General features: G+C 41.2%; 1 protein-coding gene across 1 annotated transcript in view; it reads left to right on the top strand.

The window, feature by feature from the left end:
* The first annotated feature begins 2,313 nt into the window (after positions 1-2,313).
* The window catches only part of pitx2 (paired-like homeodomain 2), a 77,160-nt gene continuing 57,677 nt past the window's right edge, over positions 2,314-21,796 (top strand). Inside the window, exon 1 of the mRNA XM_078169497.1 lies at positions 2,314-2,452. The gene's annotated coding sequence lies outside the window, so the exon portion shown is untranslated. The remainder of the gene's footprint in view (positions 2,453-21,796) is intronic.

Consider the following 21,796-nt stretch of genomic DNA (forward strand, 5'->3'; position numbering starts at 1 on the left):
AATCTTTGTGCCAAATATTCACTGTATTTTAAAATATATTGTGTTATTTACAAACTTGACATGTTTGCGAGTCACTTGCGGTCTATTAAGAATGGACCCACTTTTGGACCGTGACCCACCAGTTGGGAAGCACTGTCCCAAAACATATCTGGGGGAGATCTTTAATGACAACAGTAACTTAGGCCTGATCAAATTTGTGCCAAAGTTACTTCCATACTTCAGTCACATGATGACTGAGGTACCTTCTATGGAAGACCGTGAGTGGCAGTTGAAAGCTTCAGAAAAAGCTAGTAAGTACACACAGAGTTAAGAGTTTTTTTGCTAAATTAACTTAAGTTGCCTAAATTTAACCTTTAGCCAACTATTTCCAGTTGTGTCACATCAGCTTAATCTTTTTAATGTAAGCAGAACAGTTTTGGCTGATCACTGTGCTTCACTGGAACATGTGTGAATTTAAAAAAACACCATGAAACCAAAACCTGGCCCTCTTAATTCCTAATATCAGCACTGCTTTCTCATGCTTCTCTATATTTCTTCTGTTGACGAGGGCGGGGGAAGGAGGGGTGGAGGGGGGGGGGGCTGCCTCAGCTCTAGACCCTGGCCGTGGTTGGAGCTGTATGCTAAAGCCATGGTCAGGCCCCAGAGATTTCCAGCCTCTTAGATGCCTATAACTCATCCCTAGCCCTGCTTCTGAAGGGAGATTTTCCCCCCCTCAATCCCAGGCCTGAAATATCCTTTCAAAGGCCGCAGACTGGAGACAGATATGTAGGTGTTTTAGATAAGGTAGGAATTGCATTAAAGGATTTTTCCGTTTTAAAGCTGTTGCCATCTTTTTTTGCCCTTTCCCATAGACTTGAGAAGAGTTGTTGAGAAAGGATGGGAAGAGGGGGTAAGGGATGTACTTTGGGACGGACTAGTCCGTGCATTTGTGGTCAGTTCACAGCTCATAAAAGACTAGTGCTAACCTCAGTAAAAATTGAATAATGTAGAGTGGCTAGAGGCAGCGCAGAACCTTCTCAAGAATACTAAAGTTATTGACCCGAGTTTGGAGGAAAATCCTCCCAGCTCATTGATCTCTTCACCAGCATAATTACAGGGCAGCAAGATGAATCTTCATGCAGAAGAAAATAGAAAATTCGGAGTGATGAATTTTCAGAGTGTTGAGGATTCTTGCCAAATGCAACCGTTAAATTAAAAGCTCCTTCCCGAAACCTCAGAACGGGATAATTTTGTTTTGCAAAGTAGAGTGTGGCCAAAAAGAGACTCTGTAAAAGTCAACAGAGTCTCACCCGAGCCGCGGCGTGTGAAAGTGAAAAGTCGGTTTAAACAGCAGGTCTGTTAAGGCCCGAGTATGCATGTAGGTATGTGCACGGCATTCCCAACTTCCTCTCTCCGTGCTTCTCTGTTTTATAAGAGCTTACGCGTCGCCTTGGCATTTACTTTAAAACTTTATAATTATGTGGCCTCCTTTTTCCCCCAGCCGACTGTGTTTACATTTGCCAGCTTAACATGCACACGGTCCAGTCCACACACAGTCCACATGTCGTTCTGCGGCAGTGTTTGTTGGACCGGGCTACAGAGAGATTAGTCGCCTCGTTCCCTCTGGTGCCTCGGCGTAATGTTCCTCACCCAAAGGGCTTGGCTGCTCATTTTCCAATAGGACCCTGGAGCGGGAAATTGACCCTTATTTTAAAATTAGCATGTATTTTCACTTGCAACACATGCAGAAATGTAATTAAAAATGTTTAAATTATTCTATAATATTGTCACCAATCACTGCTTCTCCTTTTCTTTTTACTAAAGCTGATAACAGTAAAATCCTGATGAAGAACTGCAGTAAAAAAGGTGTGAAAAATGACAGTTTAAATTAAATTAACTATTATTATAACACAATGTAAAATATGGGGATAATTTTTATTTAGCAGATAAGATCATAGTTTTCACCTGCTAAGTTTACTCCAGGGAGAAAGAAAGTGTCCCTGAGTATTTTAAGAAGTCTCTTACTTTAATATACTGTAAATATACCAGTGGTCATGATACAAAAACATCCAGCCATAAATCAAAGTATACGCTTCTGAGCCGAGCCTAGATATTTGCTGAAATAATATATCACATATCTCATATTGAGAAAATTACAGACAAGCACACGCAGTCTAGGGAAGGGCGCTAGACTAGACAGGGACTAGGACCCACATGGTCAAAACCCACACGAGTGGATTCGTAACGGCATGAGAGAGAAAAATAAGAAAGACAGACGGGGAGAAGGGAAAGTTGCTGAAATGCTTGTGGCAGTGGCTCAAATCGAGGACTAAAATTTGCACACAGCAAAGCTAGAGATGAACTTGTAAATGGTTTTCATTACCAGGCAAAAAAAGTGTTGCTCTCCTTTTGTCTTTATCACATCTTCACTTAGAGTCTGTAAACCAGGACGGCTGTTTCAAAGATCACTAAGGTAAGACTCATTTCTATTCTTTGCCACTCCATTCCCCTGTTTTTTTTCTCTGTTCCAGCACAGCTCATTGGCTCATTTGTTGTTTGGTGGTGTACATTTTACTTATTGAGCAGTGGAGTTTTGTACAGCCTAGGCAGAGATTAAGACAAATTCTGATAAGGACTGGAAGTTGACTCTCAGCATTAAGGAGGATTAATGTTTAGCTCTGTGTGGCAGGGGCCTTCTCAGTGGCTGTGTTTACGCAGTGTTGCAGACCCCGCATTAATCCGAAATTAGTATAAAAGATCAGCTGTGGCCACTGAGGCGAACCTTCACAGGGCTTAGGCCAGTAATCAAGTCTCACTTTGGGACAATGAGCGCCTGGAAGGTCAATGAGAGGCCTGGGTTGAAGGGACGAGGAGATTGAGGCGGGGGGTGGGAAGAGCGGTGAGGGACTTTTGGTGACCACATGGTTTAATTTAGGTGAGATCCACACACACACACACACACACACACACACACGGTTTACCCCCACAGCATGTGTGCCTTCTCCTCTTTACATTGGGTGCTCATGATTTGTTTTTGTTGCAGCTGCAGAGGACATTAGTGTTTATAATTTAACACTTAAAAGACATTTCTTCCTTTTTCCTGAAGCCGGTCTGAAATCGTATACATGCATTTGATGTCACACAAGTTTACATTTCAGCACGCTAAGTATTAGCCCTGTCACATAATTATAATGTGTGCTGAGGGATTATAACAATAAATAGTATAAGACTATCTAGCTGCTTGTGGCGTAAAACAACATCTCCTGTTCCAACGCAAACCAACACTGAGCAGAGCTGGTCGGAGAGTCACGGGAGATGTCTCGGCTCCAGGACCGTCTTTTACAGGAAAGTTAAACTGTGTCAAATTGAAAACAAGCAGCAGAAAAATCTGAAGTCAGTTTTCCACTGCCAAACTAGCGCTGGCTGGTGCGATACAAGAGGCAGCACCACTGAATTCAGTTAGGAAAATAAAATAAAGGAAATATAGCTCAGCATAAACCACAGCCCTTGGATGGTGAGCACTTGCAAAAATGTTGATATCTGCATTATTTTGTACTTTTAAACCGCTCATACTGCGAGCGGCCACATTCAAAACTGCTTCCAAAAGGAGACAATTTTATTGACATTTTAAATAAGGCTCACCATGCAGTGCATGTAAGCGTTATAATGTGGCTAAATTAATGTCTCTGCTGTTGCAGAAAGGGTCCGAGGAACTTGCCCTTGGAAATACTTTCCGAACTGCATCTATAAAGTTCTTAAATTATTCATTTATAGGGATTTTATAGCGCCTGGGCAAATTACAGTGCCCTTGAAAAAGAAACAGAAAATCATCTCCTCAATCAACTATTCTTGGCACGTGTTAGACTTCACCCTGCACTAACTTTTCCACAGTAGTCCCCACCATGTCTGTCTTTTGTGCACACATGTTAACAACAGACAAACTACAAATGAAAGGGTAAGGGCACAGAAAAACAACAGCAACACAGCCAAGCGGTAATTTGGGGCATTTGCACCACATTGTGGTGGAAGCAGCTCTCTTCAAGTGCCAGCAGGGTACCAGCGACCCCCCCACCCCCAGCCACCCACTGCTCCTGCTAAGATTAGACAAATTAAACACTATTATTCACGTCACTCCCGCAGCTGGCCTTTTAAGTGGTTCTACGTTAACTATCATAATGGTTTGCTTTGAAAGCCACAGTCTTCTCCTTAATTTACAATATGAAAAAGCACTTTTGGCCAAGTCTCGGTGGGATTTTTCTTCTCCTCTGCCTCGTGTTGCAGAGGAAAAGTAGGTTTTCTATAAGCTGCACTTATAGCAGCATGCATGGATTTTTATTGCACAACATTTCATACTCAAATCCACAAATTAGAGCCTCAAGAAGTATGTTGTTATCACTTTAACTGAATTTAAAACATCATTATCAAACATTTATTTCCAAAAGGTGGAGTTTTGTGTCTTGTATGTTTGGTTAAAAGTCAGCCTTTAATTACTCATCCCTACACACTATTTTATAATTTACAAGAAGGCATTCCTGACTCTGTGTCCTGCCAGAGTGACGACTGCAGCGGGTCTGCCAGACTCTCACATCTGTCCATACGTTTTTAATGCAGTCTCCTGTTGGGAAAAAGCCCTTTTATTTTCCCTGTTGTATCCCCATAACCTGATAATGGATGTGGTATTGGCCAGGGGCCCGTGGACTGAGGACGGCCGGTGATGGATAACCTAGTTTCAGACCCATCATCACCATACAGCATGTGCCTTGTATCTGTAGTAAAATGCCCCCCACCCACACTGAGCATGCTCCAGATACCGATATACAGAAGTGAATGAAAGTGATGTCCTGTTACGCAAATCCTTTATCACCAGCACAAACTCATCATAGAGAACTCAGTTATTAGTATGGGATGGACAAAATAATGGAAACACTACATAAAGCCTACATAAAGACGCAGGCAGACAAGCCAAACATATGCTCATTAGTAATGTGTGAGCCTTAAAAGAATAAGCAGATCACTATGTTATTATTGACATTTATATAAAACAAACAAATGTCACAGCTCAACAGGGTCAACTAACTTTGCTGCTAAATGTCACAAAAATACAGCTTCAGAATGAACAAAACTATAAGACAACTGCAAAAAAAGAAGAAGTAAATCAGCAAAATTTGTATCATCTTTTAGGATGGGCTTTGAAAACCATTTATATTTAAAGGGGAGCTGCACAGTTTCTACACATTAAAGGGGAACTCTGCTCATTTCCAAAATTGACACATATTATTCCTATGGTCTAAGATAGTCCAAAAGTATAATTAAAAGCAAACAACTCTCCTCAAAATCCAAAAACTAGAGTGCTAAAACTCAAATCTGTGATGTCATCAAGTATAAGGCCTGAAACTGCTCCACAGACAATGAACTGGACAGCCTGGTCTCACTTCCACAGCATCTGCATTCATTGCTTTAGCAGTGCTCCTGGCGTCACTATAATGGTGCCAGAGATTTTAACAACTGACAATCAGTACCAATCAGACAACCAGTGGGTTACCCATGGTCAGGGTCACTCACTGGGCCCAGTTTTAGAACAATAGAGTATTAAATATCAGGCAAAATGTATTACAAGATAGAAGTGTTCTCAAGTTGCAGGATATTGAAGAATATTGTTGCACATGATGTTGTGAAAAATATTGCACAAGATACTGAAAAGTAATGTAGATCATGTAAAGTAATAGTGCACCTAATGTACGTGAATATTGCTGTCAATGTCCCTTTGTTTCAGCTCTCCTCTCTACAGAAGGGGGAGGAGTTATAAATGTTTGTGTGAGACGAACCGGGTTTGGGTCCAACAAACACCAGACGTTGACACAGGAAAGTGGTGTTCAAGACCAACAAACAACATATGTTTTGGCATTTGTGGCACTCATAGCCGTGCATTTTTTAGCAACAAGCTGCTGCCTTTCGGGCAAGCCAGGTGTTTTTTGGGGACTTCTGCAATCTTTTCCTAACAATGACCAAGTAGTTTTGTTGCTTAAATCGAACCACCGACACTTTCTTTAAGATACAATGCAAAAGGCCGCCCACGGTGTCATTTAAGCAACAGCCAGGGCTGTTGCCCAGTCCACAAAATATAACGAGTAGGGTTATGGATGACTCTGAGAGCACTCACTGGAATATTCTAAGTATATAATTTTCTATGTCACAGCTGATAACATTACAGTAGAATAAAGCTAATTTGATTGTAAAGAAGGAAAAAGTTCAGTGAGTCCACAAAATCAGGCTCCTATTCACTGTCAGTGGACTTTATACTTGACATCACAAGTTTGAGGCTAACTTCTCAGAGTTCTGGCTTTGAGAGAGAGAGAGTAGCTTATGTTCACAAATATTGATTGAACTTCCCTAGAACATGGAAATAACATACTGGACTTCTTAATTTAGTTGGTGTTGCCCTTTAAGTTCAGTTTACTTCCCATGAGGAGCACTACTCAGCCTGTAATATCAGTGCTTAGTGTCATCTAATGTAGCTCCGGAGTGAGTTTTGAGTCTGAGAGAATACCCCAGAAGATGTCATCAGGGTTATCTTGGCTTGGCTTCAGACTTGAGGTCCCCACACCACAAACTTGAGGTGTGGGGTTAGAATAAGTGGGCATTTAGGAGGCACAGAGGGTCTAATGAAAGACACTAGTTGTGTAATGGGACATGCGGAATCCTCATATTGGGCAAGGGACTGAAAGTCGAGATGTATCGACTTCTGCTGCTTTACCATTCTACCCAATTTTATTTTATCTTACCCAACATCGCTGGAGTAGTTCTGTAGGTGTATTGCACCATACTGAGAAAGGATGAGAAAGAAGCACTTGCCTGATGTATGAGCAACAGAACGTGATCTGATGAGTCAGTCATACTTTTCTCCATACCAACTGGTTTACATTTTGAGAAGACTAAACAGTGGTCTTCAAAGTATATATTTTTCCTCTTACCTGTAGTGCTATTTACCAGTCTAGATTGTTTCATTATTATTATTATTATTATTATTATTATTACTATTATTATTATCACCTTTATTTATTCAGGGAGGGCCAATTGAGAGCGAGCTCTCATTTCCAATGGCACCCTGATTACAGTACAATAAAATACAATTCAATACACATTACAATACATATCAATAACAATGATATACACACAGTTGAAGCATATAATGAAATCAACAAGTACATGTACATTCAGAAAGCATGCGGTCAATAAGTATGCGTTTAAAATGATTAAAAGGAATCAATGTATCCAACTGAAGCTGAGACAGCAGATTATTCCATTTAAGAGGAGCGAAATAACCAAAAGCAATTTTTCCTACCTCCGTTCTAACAGTTGGGATATTAAGAGCCAGTGAGTTTTGTGCACGAGTGGGGTAGTTAAAAGATCGAAAACTCAGTAAGCTCGATAAATAGAGAGGAAGTTTTTTAAGCAAGTGTGAGTTGCAGAGTGTTGGAGATATCGGCCGCAGAGATTTCTGCCTTCTCTCCAGTATAATGGAACTAGATGGCATTCCGCTTGTGGTGCAAGCAGCAAAAGAAAAAAAAACATTTGAAAAACCAATCAGCAATGTCTCTTTCCAGAAATCATGAATTCCTCATAAAGAACCTTGGGTGACGCCGTGAGATGTAAACATTAATGACCTCCTCCTTGACTGAGCTAAAACAGTAGCTAGCTCAGTGGTGTTAGGTGAGCTAGCAGTCGATGCACGCTTCCTTCTGCGCAGTGATACTGTTGGTGGATGTAGTTTGATAGAAAGAAAACAGTTCCTACTAGGGCTGTAAAATAACCCATTCATTTCAATTAATTACAGAAAAAATAGTGTGTTAAAAAAAGTAACAGTGATTAATCGTGTTCCATGGCGCCCTTTGACCCAGTGCGTCACTGAAGGCCACATTAGCTTCGTCTCATGGTGGAAGCAGACAAGACGATGCTGCTTGGCGCCATGAATGGAACATTTGCATTTAAAAAATGCCCATATTGAACTGTTGATAGGAGCACAGTTCTCTGCAGTAAGGAATTGTCATACCATCAGAGTACTTCAAGCCTAAAATATCACCTCAACACAAAACATTTAGCAGCGAACCTGGAGGTCCGAGCTAGCCTCTGAAGCTAGCGCTAGCATCAAGCCTCATCAAGCCACACTCGACCAAGTGTTCAGATGAAAACTGAGTAAGTCTACTTGTGACTGACTAACTAACTCCCTTGCAAACTATATTGCAATGGACTGCAGACCGAATTTGGTGGTAGAGGACAGGGGGACAATTGTGTCCAAAATCCAGCAGCTTTACTGCGACACATTTGCCGAAAATCATTTGAACTGAATTTTCTAAAATACTTTAACAGCAAAAGTTGATGTATGCGATTATTTTAGATTAATTAATCACAGAGCATATAATTAATTAGATTTTCAATCACTTGAAAGCACTAGTTCCTAGACAAAACTGCTCTCAACAAGGTATGTGGATTACTAAGCCGAGCGCCATCTTGTTCCATTATAATGGAGAGAAGGCAGATATCTAAATATGTAGCACTACAGGTAGGGGGGAAATATGTATTTTTGATTTTGGTGTGACCTGTCCCTTCAAGTATCTGGACATACTGAATTTTACATAAACACTGGTTCCTCAATGATGAGCCAGGCAAGGATTTAAAACTTCAGCCCCTCAGGACCAAAAGTACCACCACAAGTCAGAAGTGATTTCATGGACATAAAGTCAGCCACAATTCTTTCCCCCTCCAAGTCATCAAAGTTAGTTCCATATCTTCAACTTTTATGCAAAGGCATGGATAAGATTTATATTCAAGTCATACCTCAAAGTACGAGAGGCCTTATAAAAGAAGAGCTAATACCCCACTGCATACAGAGCAGGCTTTTTATGACATCACACGCCCTAATCGTAGTAGTTGTCAAATATTGTTATGTGTCTATTATCTCAGCCACATCTGGAAAGGCTTTTCTCACAAATGTTAGACATAAACTAAATACTACTAATAACAAATACAACTAAATATAGTGTACGTTGGTGTTCTTTCTGAAATTCGAGTTGCATCAGTGAGACCACAGAACACAGATTTTTGTTACATGATCGCGTTGTTATGACTCGAGTCTGTGTGTCCTCATCGAAACCATCTCCTTGGAAAACGTATCCACGGTCAGAGCCAGTTTCTGGTGTCATAACCAACACCATTGCTGCAAGAGCCAGGGGAGCGCAGAAAACAGTCTCCTTCCACTCATCCTCGTCTGCTGCCCACACTAATACCTCCGATGACTCTTGCATATCGACTTCAGCTCCAGCACCAGGGAGCTCCACTTCACCGGCAGGTTGAGATAGGTTGAGATTGCATGTCTATAAAAATAGTGACAGAATAGCTCATGCCTCGGTGGAACCCGATCACTTTGTCTACAAGCTGCACACTTAAGCTGCAGCTCACTAAAACACCCTTTAGTTTGAGTTCCAGATTTACTGGTGGATTATTACTCCAATGCAAGCGTCTTTAGCAGAGAGCTAATGATTGTTGCACTTGTGGTCGGTCTCTGTGATATAGAATGAGAACATTTTTTACTATTTTTAGAGCAGTTAAAAACATAAGATTAATTCTCTCAAATTGTGTCGATGGGTATTTCTGGGGACAAACCTTTAACACCGAACAGTATGTTTTTTCCATAAACACGCAAGAATTGCGGTTTGCATTAATCATTTCTAAATTATGAATCAGTCTTGTGAACTGTCTTTTTTGTTGGTGGGAGCCGCAGCACCGCAGGAGGTAATTAGTCCAAGCAGGGTTGAAGCTGTGACACACAATTCGAAAACAGCTGTACGACTCACCATACAGCATGAGTCTGTTTGTCCCCGAGTGTCTCGATGAGCTGCGGGCGGCTGGTTCTCATCCTCACTGTGATGATTTATGCCTGACACATCTTAGTACAGTAAAAAGAGAAGGGGGGAGGGAAAAAAAGAGAGATGCTCTTCACATTCACATGTTTTGCATTTCTGCCTTCATGGGCGAGGATGACATTTCATTTCTTACCCCAAGTCATCTCAAAAGGGCTAATTCAATTTGCACTCAAAGCTGTTTCTAATCCTCTCCCCCTTCTCAATTTTTCACTCCGTCGTCTGAATACCAGAACATTTGCTGTATGATTGTCTCTTAATGGTAAACGTGGGGCATTTTGACACAGTTGTTGGTAAAGACGGAGAACAAAGGGCCAAATATATTCCAATATCCCTGTAGTTTCATGGTGTCGTGTAGTTTAGCAGGTTTAACAGTTCACGTTTCTTTGGTTAGTTGAGACAGTTCGCTAAGCTCTTTGATTACTCTGTAACAGGCTGGTTGTCTAAGTAGATGGAAATACCAGTGGGTTTTACTAAAAAGATGGACACATTACTGAAGAGTACAAGACCCATTTTAATAAGTGGTTTGTTCCTGTGCAGTGTACGGCAGGGCTATTCAATTACAAGTTCAACTGGGTTGGATTATAAAACCAGGAGACGTCGCTGGGCCAGACATTTTCAGATGCCTATTGAAAACCTTGTTTTTTGCTTATGGTAACAATCAAACAAATTCAAATGAATATAGTAAAAACAGTATTGTACTGTTTATTGTTCTACTTTTGAAATTAATATAATAATTTTGGTCACATATCTGACCCAGACACATCACAAAGTACAGAACAAGACAGAAAAAGAGCTATCAATGTACAGAGTCATAACAAGTGGCAATACTAGTAATACCACTAACACACAGTGCCACCCCACTTTCTCCCACAAACACACCTCGTGATGTTTTCCATCAAGGTCATGGAAAAGTATGATAACATCAGTCTTAAAATATATGGCTATAATCACCTTTGTTTTATATATTTTTTGTGAAAAGATGTGTCCCAGATTCTTGTCAACCCCATCAGATTTCTACAAAAAAATAATTCATATTTTAAATGGGCATAAAAGGGAATAAGCCATGTCCTAAAGACGCTGGTCTCACTTCCTGGTTTCCAAAAAGGCAGGAATGCTGCTCAAGTACTGGTGACCTTTCTAATTTTTCATAAATTCATTAAATACTATTGCTATCAGGTGTGTCTTAACCATAACATGTCAACTCTGTAGCCCTTCTGAGAACTCTTAGCGAGTTTGAAAAATAAAAAATGGCTGCTCACTATGACCACTGTGAAATTTATAAATATATAACTTTTTGTCAACTCAATAAGATGTCAGTACCGTCAGATTTCATCTCCCACATCCATTATACTGTATATGCTATTTAAAGAAAAATTTAATCACTGGGTGGCTGGCCCATCACAAAGTTTAGTGGTCAAGACTTTGATCTTTTCAATATCTATTTTGCCAGCCTAACTGAAGAGTAACAATCAAAAACACCCCAAAATAAGGTTTTGTCACAATTCTCAAGAACAATCGCTGTGTTTTCGCAATGTTGTTATACAGTAGCTCAGAACGGACAAACCAAACACTGGCTCTAGATAGGGCCACCAAAGTTCTCCGACACGCTTGGCACACGAGAGAAGTTTAAGTTCGTTGCAATCTGCAACCTCAACACTGAATGCCTTGAAATCCTACACACTAGAGCTTTAAGTTGCCTGTAGAGCTACCATCAAGAGTTGATTAGCTTAGCTTAGCTTAGCATAGAGACTGCAAGCAGGACTTCTGGTCACCAAGAAATATTTACAGCATCATAAATTTAACATTTGTTTGTGTACAGATTAAACAACTGAGGTGTGTGTTCATAACTGAGCTTTGGAGGAGCATATTTTGTTAACATTCGACAGCCGACCTAGCTGTTTCCCACTGCTTTTAGTGTTAATGCTAAGCTAAGCCAATCAACGACTGACTCTGGCTAGTAAACTGATTTGTCTAATCGGTGGAGTGCCGTTTCAGCATGCTGCTAAATTGAAAGACAAGTCTTCTTTAATGAATATGTACATGAAACATGTCATCATTAAGGCCTGCTGGTGATCACAACAATACTATTGCCACAAGGCGACCATCAACCACTGCTAGAACTGTTGCAGTTTTGCTGCCTATGTGTCTATATATAAGTGGTGTGGTCATGCATGATCCATTGTGGGCTCAGAGAGGCACTCATCATGCCAGGGTACAGTATCAAACAACTGCCGCTGACTGTTGCCATGAGAGCTTCTCCACGCTGGCCACAGCTTGCCGTCACTGCTCCGGCTGCTAACAGCCCTCCCAAGGTAATCCTCACCCACTTATGTGCAGCGTGTGAAACTAGTTTTCTCATCCGCTCATCAAATTAGTTTTCAAAGTGGATTTTCTTAGAATATCAAAAATGAGTTGTTTACCAGGAGAAGCTTCTTTTAAAACGGTCAATATGAGCCAAAAACCAAAGGACATATTTGCATTTTTCTTGTGGAGAGTGTTAATTTACAAACTTTCTTGAGTGATCAGGGGACTTTTAAAAGGGTTGTGGTGATTATGTTCAGCAAACTCCCACTTGGTGAAGCTGTAAAGGTGCCTTTGGTGTCCAAAGTGACCATTAGCATTTGGCATGTAACCCTAGGTCACAGCAGCAGGCTGTGAAAGTGAAAGTAAGAAGGGAAATACTGTACATTTCTGAAGTTCATAAGTTGTCTCTAAGGGAAACACTCACATGTGCAACATGTAAATAGATAACACAGAAATATCTAAGTTTCCATCCTCTGCCAAGTAACATAACACTAGACATAATAGCAGAGATAAACTGAGAGTCCTGGCTTCGCTGACAGTCCAGCAGGTTATGGGAGAAGTTTCTCTTTACCAGCCCTGCACGCCATGTCCCTGCACTGCATTTCTATCCATTAACACATGCACTGTGTACGCACTCAATTTAGGAACGTAATAAGAGGCAGATGAGTCTCGCAGCCGCCCCCCTCGCAGCCGGCAGGGACCCTGTAGGAGGGAAAATTTGTCCAACTAAACTCACCCCAACAGGGGGGAGCTCTTAGGTCAGAAGCCTTTAAGTTGACGCGAGCAGACACTCCTATGAGTTTGTGATGAAAACCGTGTGATCCATCATCGCCAGCGCGTTCGTCTGTTAGGGGACTGTAAGCATGCTGAGAGCTCCCACGGGCCTCCACTTGATCACAGTTAAGCTGAGCTACATGGGGCACCAAAGCTATCACTCATTATGAAAATGGGGGGAAACAGAGATAAGCTTCCACATTAAATAATTAAAGGAGTTCCTCGTAGGGACCAGCTGAAGGAGGTGTGCAAGAAGTTAGATATTATCCCCAAAATGTATTCCTTCATTCGCAACATTTTAACAAGCACTTTTATACATCCTGTTTTTCACTATTACAATTAAAGCTTGGAAAAGCTCATTTAAAAAATGTAATTTGATGATCATACATTATTGATGTCGCTTTAAGAGATGGACCGACAGTGGACTTTTAAAGGCCAATATAATAGCAATAGTTTGGAATAGGAAAAAGCTGTGAGCTGATTAATCGGCCAATATCAACACCACCCCAACCAAGCAGAAAAAAATTTGACATTGTCGGCAATGAATAATCTTTGATTTTATTAGAAACTGGATAACTGTTGAACTGAACATCTAAGTCAAAGTAATAAATGCCTCAATAAATATGAATCTGAAACTGAACTTTAAACTCAAAGTAATAAATAAACGTATCTGGAAGTGAAATGACTAACAATAAGAAATCTAAGTGGGAGTGATTTTTATTTTTTGAGTTATTGTTTTTCCTCAAAGTCAGCCTGAGATTCTGAGGTACACAGTGGCATTACATTAACTTTGTGAATGGAGCCTCCATGCAAAATGGTGATCAGAGAAGGGCAGTACTTCTGTTACTTGAATTTGAAATGTGTATTTCAATTTTGAGGTAGGTCAAAAAAATAGGTCAAAACTAGGTCAAAACATAGTGTATGGCTGGACCATGTATGAAATGCTTTTAATTTGAAACAAGGGCTTTTAATTTCAAATCAAAAGTGACAGCCATCACTTAGTCCTGACTCAAAGACTTTCACTCTAGCACTGTTGCAGTCCAGCCAAAAAAATGGGGCCTCCAGTGGCTCAGTGGGTAGAGCGGGTGCCCCATGCACAATGTCAATGTCCTTGCCGCAGCAAGCACAGGCTCAGTTCCAGCCCCCTGTAACACCTCAATCTGTTAAATTTCAGAACAATAAGCTGAGACATAGTCACACGGCAGAAGGAAGCTGCTTTCTCTGGAGCTGTACCCACTGATCAGCTCCATTTTGCTCCATTAAACAAAACCCTCCCCTCTATCAACACATTCTCACTCACAACTCATCACATATCACAGCTTAGCCAGTGGAATTTCACATCTACATATTAAAGGCTAGGTATTCTGGGTGCATCTGTTGCTGACGTTCTGGGACGCCGTTGTCAATTTACACCTGTTACATGCATTGTGTCTCTTCAAAATACACTATGGTATTCACAGGAAATTTCTGTTTGTTAGATGCATACAGTCTTCTTCAAAATAAACTCACAACATTGGTACACCACCACATATGTGTTTATGTCATTAGGCAAAAAAAGCACGTGGTTAGGATTAGACAAAAACATCATAGTTTGGCTCAACATTCATATGGGAAGCAAACACCAGCTTCCAGGATGAAAGTCCGGTGTTGGTGGACCCATCTACCTACCCTCCCACCCGCCCCTATGGAGACTTTCCAGGTCCTTGAATTATGTAGCTATCCAGTGGTGTTTCAAACTGACACCGTCGGGTAGCAAAGCACCCTCCAGCAGCGTAACATACCGTTGCAAAAGGATGCCTGATTGTTGTTGGTGTCTGACACGGAAATCGATGACCAAGCAGCAGTATTTGACGAACTTGGAATGAGAACGGGTTGCCTTTTTAGCTCTGGTCGGTGATGTACGTACCTGTGTGATTTGTGGTTGGCCGTGAAGCCCATCTGCCACCACTGGAGCCAAGTTCCAACAATAATGATAGTTTGTAGAGCATCCTATCAGCGCTGATTAATTGTCCAAGCTGATAAATTGGTCGAACTTGAACATATACAGTACAGGCCAAAAGTTTGGACACACCTTCTCATTCAATGCGTTTTCTTTATTTTCATGACTATTTACATTGTAGATTCTCACTGAAGGCATCAAAACTATGAATGAACACATGTGGAGTTATGTACTTAACAAAAAAAGGTGAAATAACTGAAAACATGTTTTATATTCTAGTTTCTTCAAAATAGCCACCCTTTGCTCTGATTACTGCTTTGCACACTCTTGGCATTCTCTCCATGAGCTTCAAGAGGTAGTCACCTGAAATAGTTTTCCAACAGTCTTGAAGGAGTTCCCAGAGGTGTTTAGCACTTGTTGGCCCCTTTGCCTTCACTCTGCGGTCCAGCTCACCCCAAACCATCTCGATTGGGTTCAGGTCCGGTGACTGTGGAGGCCAGGTCATCTGCCGCAGCACTCCATCACTCTCCTTCTTGGTCAAATAGCCCTTACACAGCCTGGAGGTGTGTTTGGGGTCATTGTCCTGTTGAAAAATAAATGATCGTCCAACTAAACGCAAACCGGATGGGATGGCATGTCGCTGCAGGATGCTGTGGTAGCCATGCTGGTTCAGTGTGCCTTCAATTTTGAATAAATCCCCAACAGTGTCACCAGCAAAACACCCCCACACCATCACACCTCCTCCTCCATGCTTCACAGTGGGAACCAGGCATGTGGAATCCATCCGTTCACCTTTTCTGCGTCTCACAAAGACACGGCGGTTGGAATCAAAGATCTCAAATTTGGACTCATCAGACCAAAGCACAGATTTCCACTGGTCTAATGTCCATTCCTTGTGTTTCTTGGCCCAAACAAATCTCTTCTGCTTGTTGCCTCTCCTTAGCAGTGGTTTCCTAGCAGCTATTTGACCATGAAGGCCTGATTCGCGCAGTCTCCTCTTAACAGTTGTTCTAGAGATGGGTCTGCTGCTAGAACTCTGTGTGGCATTCATCTGGTCTCTGATCTGAGCTGCTGTTAACTTGCGATTTCTGAGGCTGGTGACTCGAATGAACTTATCCTCAGAAGCAGAGGTGACTCTTGGTCTTCCTTTCCTGGGTCGGTCCTCATGTGTGCCAGTTTCGTTGTAGCGCTTGATGGTTTTTGCGACTCCACTTGGGGACACATTTAAAGTTTTTGCAATTTTCCGGACTGACTGACCTTCATTTCTTAAAGTAATGATGGCCACTCGTTTTTCTTTAGTTAGCTGATTGGTTCTTGCCATAATATGAATTTTAACAGTTGTCCAATAGGGCTGTCGGCTGTGTATTAACCTGACTTCTGCACAACACAACTGATGGTCCCAACCCCATTGATAAAGCAAGAAATTCCACTAATTAACCCTGATAAGGCACACCTGTGAAGTGGAAACCATTTCAGGTGACTACCTCTTGAAGCTCATCGAGAGAATGCCAAGAGTGTGCAAAGCAGTAATCAGAGCAAAGGGTGGCTATTTTGAAGAAACTAGAATATAAAACATGTTTTCAGTTATTTCACCTTTTTTGTTAAGTACATAACTCCACATGTGTTCATTCATAGTTTTGATGCCTTCAGTGAGAATCTACAATGTAAATAGTCATGAAAATAAAGAAAACGCATTGAATGAGAAGGTGTGTCCAAACTTTTGGCCTGTACTGTACATATACTGTCAATACCATGGTGTGGTATATGCATGCAAAATAAGATTCAATGTAATGATTAGTATGCAAACATTACAGTTGACATGTGTGTCAGAAGAAATACTTCACATGGGTAAACACAAAACCTCAACAACTCATTTTATTTGTTTCATTAACCAATTATGGGCTTTTGAGACCAACACAGATAGATATTCAAGTTTTAAAAAATGTGATAATATGTTAGCTAACCATTTCTTTTTGTTCCAATTAAGACATTAATTTTAAAAGGCAGCATTTTAAAACATTCTTGACCCACAGACCGAGATGTCAAAGCACATGTAAGTGCTCCACTTCAGGCCGGATGTTAAGATGTTGGGTTTTTACTGGGACATTCCTCTATGTAGAGAGATAAAACTGAGTTTTTGGAGTTGTATGGATCCTCTTCCAATCAAAAGCGATTCTAAACCTTGTCTTACACCGCTGCTAATGTGACCCCCCCACTTGCCCTACTAGTTCGAAGGTAGCAACATCCCTTCGTCTCGGAGCTGAGACAAGTCTGGCTCTGATTACCATGGGAGCTACTGCCTCTGCCTGAGAAAAAATGCTGCTGGTTTAAAATAAATGTTATTGTTTGTCACAGGAAACCAATCTGATTACTGTTTCTTCTCTCCAGCGCACACTTAGCGCCGCGCACCGGGCTCTATTTACGCATGTGGTTTTCATTCGGCCTCCCCAGCGAGGGGGGAAACGGACACCTCGCGTTTTCATCTTTATTAAGTCACACTTTGGGAGAAGGTTAAAATGGGGGTTGTTTACACAAAGTATTTGGCAATCTTTGGAAGACAATCTGTCTGTCCACATCAAACAATAGATTGAGTTTCTCCGCAGCAGCAGCAGCAGCAGCAGCAGCAGTGTCTCAGAAACGGGCAGGAGGGAGCGGGGAAGGGATGACTCCTCTGATAGTTGTGACGTCTGTGTTTGCTCAACTTGACAGCGAAAGTGAGGAGTTGTTAAAGTGCGGTGTGAAGCTATTCTGGGTTCGGCAGGAATTGGCCATTTTGATGGTATCATTTCACTTTAGCTATGTGTATTGTTACGGCAGAATTGTGTACGTGCATGTGTGTGAGTGTGTCTTCAAATGTAGCATATAACTGACTGTAAATACCATCTACCTCTTTCACACTGTGCCCTGTATCCCTCTTTGTCCCTTCCCTTTTCTTTTTGAGTGTATCCCTCTGGGGATTAATGAAACACACACACCAAAAGAAGGGCAAAAAAAGAGTGCCAGTAAAAAACAGAATAAAGGGCTTAAAAGGCATCTGGGAGGAAAGCTGAGAAACCAAGGGACCCGTCAGCAGGGTCTGCCAAGGCTTAGAAGTCAGACTGTTTGTTTTGCTTCATATGTCGACACGGCCGCTCGTTTTCTCCCAGTGTGGTTCTGCCCTGCCGTGATTCTCCGCCAGGCTGCTTCTCATAAACTTTACCTCCATGGGACACCTCTACTTGACACCCAGCAAACCAACAACACCCACCTCCTGGAGACGAAAAAAAAAAAAAAAGAAAGATATGTAAATGTTGTGAAAGGAGCCAATTAGGAAATGTATCTTGTTTGAAAGGGCCCGTAATAGTTTAATTCCAAAAACATGTTTTCTGCCTCCCCGGTAATGTGTCACATGTGAGTCTGTGGCTTTCTGGAGAGCGGGGGTGGGTGGGCGGTGAAAGGGGGAGGAGAGGGGGGATTTGAACGTGCTTGGTGGCAAACATTTGTTTATGTTTTCCTTCTGGTGCATCATTTCAAAGGGCAGCATGCATGTCCCATTGCGGGCTTCACATCTCCCGCCGATTGGAAACACATTGCGGCGCGCTCTGTATGGTGAGACGTCGAACAGACAGTCATGTCATATATGAGAGAGAGAGAGAGTGGGAGCTTTATGTGACGCACTTTTTAAAGAAACAATAACTTATGATTTTAATCAGGGAGACATCAGCTCATTTGGTTTCACTTAAATCCACAAGGCCCTCCTGATGTGCAGAAATAGATTGTTTTCCGGGACCCCCCACTCCCACTGAGACGGTATAAATTGCTGTGTATGTGTGTGTGTGTGTGTGTGTGTGTGTGTGTGTGTGTGTGTGTGTGTGTGGTAGTAGTGTGAAACTCAATTAAGGTATGCTAGATATTTCTCCCACTGTATTTCACTGCATTTAGGAGAGAAAATGCAGCTGAAGGAGGCCATAAAGCACGTGTGTTTCCTGCTCCTCTTTATTTTCCACTTCCACTCTGCTAAGCCTCATGGTTAACAAGACTTTGCCTTTTAATTGCTCCCATCACACAGCTGAGGCAGACTACCAGAGCGGTGCCCTTGAATGGACCACCAACCCTAAAACCAAGAAGAAACTTTTAATTTCTTTTTTATTTCCCCATAAGTGGCCCCCGCAACCAATTTTACTTTCCATTTAACATACATGAAAACCACATCTGTTCCCATTTTGATTGAATTCTGAAAAAAAAGTGAATCAAGTCTTTTTGACATTTCATTTGTTAATGTCTCTCTCCTCTCCTCTCTAAATGGAATACTGTCAGGTTTAACACACTTTTAAATTAAATTAGGATTTTTGCAGAAGTCACACTCACAAGGAATGACATTTATCCAACTCCTAAAAAAATGGTCACGGACAAGGCTTTTATTAAAACAGTAGAAAAGTAATTTTGCTGCCGGGATGATGGAAATATACAAGCAGCACTCACTGGATTTCCTCCCATCAGGAACAGTTCACCATATTAGGGTTCTTTTAATAGTAAAGGAATGACAAAAATGCAAACACCTTAATCTGACAGCACATTTCAGTAATTACCACTTAGGCAATGTTTCTATATATTTATGTCTTATGCATTTATGATATGTATGGCATTAACTACGGTCTGCAAAGAAAGTACTTGTGTTGAATGTATAAGTGCTGCATTCATGTGCTCCTCAGATAATCCGAATTCCCGACTTGGAAAGTCATTTTACGACTTTGTTGTGTTCATGAGCTACAAATAAGATGTGCTGTATTTTCAGGGTGTCTGCAGATATAACCAAGTTAAATTTAAGACTTGTTAAGACCTTTTTAAAACCACCTTATTTGAAATTTAAAATCAAACCTGCAATGGAAATACACATTATATATGTATGTGTGTGTGAGACACTCGTGAAAGTACTCTTTCCAACACTGCAGTCACTTCAAAATGAACAGTGAGGAAAATGACAACAATGATTGAGTTTAAGTTTAATGTGTTAAATGTAAAAAGAAAACCAAATCTCATCGCTGTCATAAATGCTATTTATTATTGCACTTCTGTCTGCTTGTAAACGGTCACTGGGTCTGTCAGGCTGGAGAAAATTTCACGGCACTGTGTCCAATAATATATTTAAGACCCATCAAATCTGAATTTAAAACATTGAGACTTTTTAATGACCTGTAGACACCTTTATTTTATTGCTCGGAGCATTTAAACGACATGTTGATAACCGTTTGATGATATGTGAATTGATAAAAAGTTTAGCACTATCAGCCAGACATTTACTTTCTTCCGCCATATTTCTACATATACGACCTCAACTCAGCAACTCATGTACCCAAATTGCCCACTTTCCAAGTTGTTACCCTGACATGCAGGGATGTACACATGAATTTTCCTAGTCTTTCCCAGTATTGTTTGCTGATTATTCTGACATCACATGAATGTAGGGTGAGACACTGACTTATCTTTCGTGTGCAAGTAATAATGATGATGATGCAAAAATCAGTGTAGACTTCGTTACACGTACTGTAGAGGTCAAATTTTCTTTTATTTATTTATTTGCAAGCATGGGTTGCAATATTTGATACTTTTATCACCCTTTCGTTCCACCGTAGTTTTTTAGAAGATGTTAAAATGACAAAAAGAAAAGCACCAACTTACTTTTCAGGGTCAACGGAACTATTTCTAAAAGTGAAATATTAAGTAATTTCATCGCTTATTGCTCAGAACTGTAATTATGTTATTGTCATCTATAAAAGGAGTAACTCCTGACACTGGTAACAACATTAGAGTTAACTTTCACATGACCGTAACACATTAAGACATGTAAACAAAAAGCTATTCTGCTTTATATATATAAGCCATAAGTGAGCCTTTATTAAACTAACTGCAATCTAATATGACCATCCCAAACTGAAGGTGACAGCTGCTGTTGTTACAACACCAGTGAATTCATACTTTAAAATCTGAACTATGTAATGATACACGTAATGACGCAAGAAAATAACCTAAATGTGCTTTGTCTATAACTTCATAAGAGATGTTGACATTTATCATATTTTTCTTATAATATTACCTTGTGCACAAATGCCTCCAGACAGTGAATATGAGACTGACCAGGTGTTATCTGAGTGAGCCTCTGGTAGCCGACAGCAGTGAGGCAGCGGGCAGCACAGGGTGAACACGGTGCTGGGCAGGGTAAGGCCTTATCGCCGCTTTAATTTTTCTCCCCAAGGTGAGCTGGGAAGAGATCAGTGGCACTAAACCCTGGGAATTACCCTAGATATTGGCCCCCTGTGCTCTGCAAATGAAATCCTGCCGTCGGCAGGAAGAACATGGTGGTTAACACTCTGAAAATCAGTTTTTGTGCAGACCACAGCTGGCGTGAAGGGGCGAGGGAAAGCAGTGGAGAAAGGAGAAGGAAAGGGGGGAAGAAAGAGGAGGGGAAAGGGCGCTTTAAAAAAAAAAATCGACATTACTCAAAGAGAAAAAGACAGATGGAGAAGGCTTTGCTCTTGGTCTCTCCATTCTTTAGTTTCTGCTTTCAGATTATGTGTATTTAACTGTGTAACAAGTGTCAGTATCATGATCATTTGCTGAGTATGGTTAATGTGTGGTGGCATTTTGGCAGAGACATATGGAGACATGGTACATGGACAACAGACAAGTGCAAAATACGTGACAACACACTGCAGTATGTCGCTGTACTGGCCAAACTGGTGGTGAAACCAGAACCAGGGTCCAGCTGTCTGAGGGTCTGAGCAGGGGTCTTGGGGCCGTGGTGAGAGGGTGATTGGTGAGATAGAAATCAAACACTGTGATCATAACCTTCGCAGTCCTGAACCTGACCAGCTGTCAGGCCTGCACCCACTATTAGCACTGT

Source organism: Epinephelus lanceolatus, chromosome 7, assembly GCF_041903045.1.
Source record: "Epinephelus lanceolatus isolate andai-2023 chromosome 7, ASM4190304v1, whole genome shotgun sequence".
Classification (NCBI taxonomy): Eukaryota; Metazoa; Chordata; class Actinopteri; order Perciformes; family Serranidae; genus Epinephelus; species Epinephelus lanceolatus.